Source organism: Myotis davidii, unplaced genomic scaffold (assembly GCF_000327345.1).
Source record: "Myotis davidii unplaced genomic scaffold, ASM32734v1 scaffold1031, whole genome shotgun sequence".
In the NCBI taxonomy this organism is placed as follows: Eukaryota; Metazoa; Chordata; class Mammalia; order Chiroptera; family Vespertilionidae; genus Myotis; species Myotis davidii.
The window spans coordinates 451376-456420 of record NW_006283442.1 but is presented as its reverse complement, the minus strand read 5'-3'; positions in this window follow the sequence as shown (position 1 = coordinate 456420).

Genomic DNA, 5045 nt, shown 5'->3' with positions numbered 1-5045 from the left:
CCTTCTATCTACATAAGTGTTCTAGTGCCTCTTCCCCTACTCAGACATAACCCTAGAGCAGAGCCTCTGTCTCAGTGCACTCTGCAGCCCCCACAGTGCCAAGCACAGGTGAGTGGTCAGGAATATCTGGGGGGGGGGTGTCTCATGTGGCCACTAGTGCAGGAGCTGTGGGGAACACAGGCGTGTAAGATACTCTCCCTGCCTCAACAAACCATCAGCCTCCTCAGGAAGGAGAGGCCACAGGTGCACATTCACCCACACAAACTTGCATACACGCACTCCAGCAACACTGGCCCATCCAGGGACCTTGCTCTTTCACAGTCTGTAACTAAATTTGGACCTGAAACCAGAGCAGCCAATGTGAAACTGGCCCAGAGATTAGCTCCAGTCTTGCCTCTGCCAGAGCACGTGTTTTTGAGCTGTCACACTCTTCAGACTATGGCTCAGTGCTCAGTAACTGAGGCTCCTCCCGCCCCATCAGCCATGGCTCCCACACTCCACGTCCAACGGCAACAGTTTTAGGTGGAGGAAAGAGCCCAGGAGACACAAAGTGCCATAGTAAAAAGAAGATGAGTTTTGGAATTTGACATATCTTACTTTGACTCTCAACTCCCACTTTTTAGCTGTGTGATCTTTGCTAGTCAAGTTTGATCATCAGCTTGCTTAACAGTAAAATGGGTATAATATTATAAGGAAAATAGGATTCATTAATACCAATTAATGCTCCCTAGTATTGAAGGCAACACTTTCTCTTAAGTTGGCAATTATAAAGAGTGAGGTGAGACACAAGGCGTTAGAGTCCCTGCCGGCCGCCAGAGATGGCGCTTGTCCTCCAGCCACTAGTCTCAGCCTGCTCCAGAACACAGCTGGGCCACCTATCTCCAAGAGAACAAACAACACCAAATGACATCTTGCCCCTCAAGGCCATGTCCAGAGTTGGCAAGACTCTCTCACTTCCTTGAAGACAACAGCCCAGACCAGTCACCACACAGATGGGGTTACACAACATCCGGGCTATTGGGAGATACAGATTCCATCTGGCTGGCAGTTTACAAATATTTGACCTTATCAGGCTTGAATTAGAAAAGAAGGATAATTGAAGTTTCATATGAAATTACTGTGCCTGTTATGTATGACCCAATTAGGCTTACATGGCATTTAGCATTTTCATTTGTTTCAAGGATACTTTATGTGGGGGCTGCAGAAAGGGGGCAGGAAATAAAGCTATGCCCTGTGCCCTTCATTTCTGCTATCTCTGGCTCCCTTTAATTTACTAGCACACAGGAGCCATTTTCACAAAGCCTCACATACCTGTCCTCTTGCCCCGCTTCAGGACAGCATTGGTCTCTCCATGAGCTGATGGAAGAAAGCAGCATGAGAAAATGAAAGGACAAATGAAAGCTGGGTTAGGAAGGGGATCAGACTCAGCCATGGCAGAGCTGGACGGGCCCTAGAAACCCAAGCATCTCCTTCCATAAGTGAGGACACTCAGGCTCAGAGAAAGCAAGCTGCTTGCCCTAGTTTCTACAGCCAAGTCCAGGTCAAGCCAAAACTTGAGCCCAAGCCTCCAGGTTCCTATATGTTGTTTCTACTAGCCCGGGTTAAAATCTGAAGCTGGAAAACACAGAAAAAGTAACTGAGCTACAAAAACTGTTCTAACCACTGCTTTTATCTAGCAGAGGCCCTGTTTTGTAGGCTGAATAATGACACCATCACCCCCAAGATGTCCGTGTCCTAATCCCTGGAAATGGTGAACAAGAGTCCTTATCTATATAAAGCCTAAGTGACTGTTACAACCAAATGACCAGAACAGCCAGTTGACCAGTCGCTATGATGCACACTGACCACCAGGAGGCAGACACTCAATGTTGGAGCTGCACCCTGGTGTCAGTGCACTCCAACAGCCAACCTCCTGTGGTCCCTCCTCCATCCCTCCCTCCAGCCAGCAGGCCCTGATCAGTCCAGCCCCAATCGGCCTGGCCCCAATCGGGACTGGACAAGATGGCCCTGATTGGCCCTGATCATCAGCCAGGCCTAGGGACCCCACCCATGCACAAATTCATGCACCAGGCCTCTAGTAAGAGAGAAGCAGGAGAGGAAGAGAAAATGCCACATGGCTGGCTCTGCAGAGACAGGAAGTGGCCATGAGCCAAGGAATGTAGGCAGCCTCTAGAATCTAGAGAAGGCAAACATATTCTTCCCATACAGCCTCTAGAACAGGGGTCCTCAAACTACGGCCCGCGGGCCACATGCGGCCCGCCAAAAACATTTATCAGGCCCACCAGGTGTTTTTGCTGCCGCTGCCTTTTGCTTAGCAGCTGACTAGTTTTTTTTTAAACTATAGTCCGGCCCTCCAATGGTCTGTGGGACAGTGAACTGGCCCCCTGTTTAAAAAGTTTGAGGACCCTGCTCTAGAAGGAATACAGCCCTGTGGACCCACTTTACACCTCTGATCTCTAGAACTATATATATTTTTAAGCCTCCAAATTTCTGGTAATTTGCTATAGCAGCAATAAGAAACTAATACACCCAGCATTTTATATGAGGTACAAAAAGCAGAATAAAATAGAAAAGTGGTTACCAGGGGTGGAGAAAGGGTAGAAAGGAGAGTTGTTTAATAGGCACAGTTTCCATTTTTCAAGATAAAGAAGTGCTGAAGATCTGTTTCACAGCAATGTGAATATACTTAACACTTCTAAACTCTTCACTTAAAGGTGGTGAAGATGGCAAATTCTGTTATGTGTTTTTACCACAATAAAACAAAAACAATAAAAGTACCTGAGTGTATGAGCCAACTGGGGCCCCAATGTATGAGCCAAAAGCAGACCATGCAGCCTCTTTTTTATTCTCTTTTTTAGAATCACAGAATGGGAAAAGATTTTGAGCTTGCTCATCCACCTCCTGCCACCCAGCAGGTCACTTCTAAGGCACCTGGAATGGGCTCACCCACTCACAATATTTTCCCGGAAAGCACATGACTTAACTTCTCTAAGGAACCCACCCCCAGATCCAAAAATTCTGGATTCATGAATTCTTTCTTCATTACCTAAAAATCCCACACTAAAATGTGAAATACTTTCTTCTTTTTTAGTGTAATCAAAGAACATCTACTCTAGCACCATCACTTTTAAAACCATTTCTAAACCAACTTTCTATATATCTATAATAATAAAAGTGTAATATGCTAATTAGACTGAATAGCCAAACGACCCTCTGGACAGCATGCTGGACATCCTTCCGGACAAAGCCGCTGTAGTGGGGGTCGAGGCAGAGGCAGTTAGGGGTTATCAGGCAGGCAGGTGAGCAGTTAGGGATGATTAGGCAGGTAAGCAGAATGGTTAGGGGTGATTAGGCAGGCAGGTGAGTAGTTAGGGGTGACCAGGCAGGCAGGCAAGTGGTTAGGGGCAATGAGGCACGCTGCAGAGTGGTAAGGGGCAGTCAGGCAGGTGAGCGGTTAGGAGCCAGTGGTCCCAGATTGTGAGAGGGATATCCAACTGCCAGTTTAGGCCTGATCCCACAGTCAACCAGCAGTGGGACATCCCCTGAGGGATACCGATTTCAAGAGGGTGCAGGCTGGGCTGAGGGACAACCCCACACACATACACACAACCCCGTGCACGAACTTTGTGCACAAGGCCTCCAGTATATATATAAAGACTGACTCTTCCCTTCAGACTTGCCCCCTTCAAGATGCACAGCACTGATTTTTTTTTTTTTTTGGCTTTCTAAAGCTGTATTTCCCAGTGCCTTATATTTTATGGCTCTTACTGCAACTCTTTACATTCTCTAACTAGAAGTAGAGTTCCAATCCAAACCCAGTACTACTTATAGGAAGGACTTCAAAGCACTGGACATGTTGAAAGGATTCTCCTCTGTCATGTTGGTACTTGGACTAAGATGGGCTCTCATCCAAGGAGCACACATTCGATGGCAGGCAGGTATCAAGGATGAGATGGTCCAGTCCCAGACACATGAGCAAAGCAAGGATTGCTAGGAAAACTGGAGAGAGGAGTCAAATCCAGCCAAAAGCAAGTGGAGTGGAGTTAGGTAACAAGTGACAAGAGGATCTGAGCAAGGAGCAACAACTCAGGTTGGGAGATAGAAGATCAAAGGGCTTGGAGCACAGAAAAAGCCCTGAATGAGAAGGGCTTTGGAATCCAGCCTGGGACACACAAGGTCAGAACCGAAGACTGAGTGCAAAGGCAGAAACTGCTAATGCTCACAATTATCTGTTCCCTTTCTCCTCCTGGGGTCACAGCCAGCCCACATTTTCCAGCCACCCTGGCAGTTGGACATGGTCTTATGACTAAGCTCTGGTCAATGAAATGTGAACAGAAGTGACTGGTGCTACATCCAGTTCTGGCCTGGGAGAACCTCCCACACAGTGTTTCTGCTCTCCCATCTGCAATCCTCTCTCTTTCTCCAGACATCAGCCGAATGAAGAGGACTCTGAAGATCTAAGAGTGCTCAGCCACAGAATGAAAACAACCTGAGCCTCCTGTGGAAGGCCACTTGATGAGGAATACCTGCACTGCGACAACTGAAAAGTAAACTTTAATTGTGTCAAACCAGTGAGGTTTGGGGCTGCTTGTTATGGTTGACAGCCTTCCCTTACTAATACAGGGTCCAAGAAACAAACATGTATTAAGCAGTAAAAAGGGAGTTTAACACTCCTAGATTGGATGAGAAATCAGATGATTTGGAACACCTGTGGAGAAAAAACCTAATCGATACTAAAGTACCTCTTTTATTTTTTAAACTAGAGGCCCAGTGCATGAAATTCATGCACTGGTGGAGGGAGGGGGAGAGGGTGTCCCTTGCCCAGCCTCCACCCTCTCCAATCTGGGACCCCTCAGGGGATGTCTGACTGCCAGTTTAGGCCCGATCCCTGTGGCCCTGCCTGCCTGATTGCCCCTAATCGCTTCTACCTGCCAGCCTGATCACCCCCTAACCCAGGGGTGGGCAAACTTTTTGACTCGAGGGCCACAATGGGTTCTTAAACTGGACCGGAGGGCCGGAACAAAAGCATGGATGGAGTGTTTGTG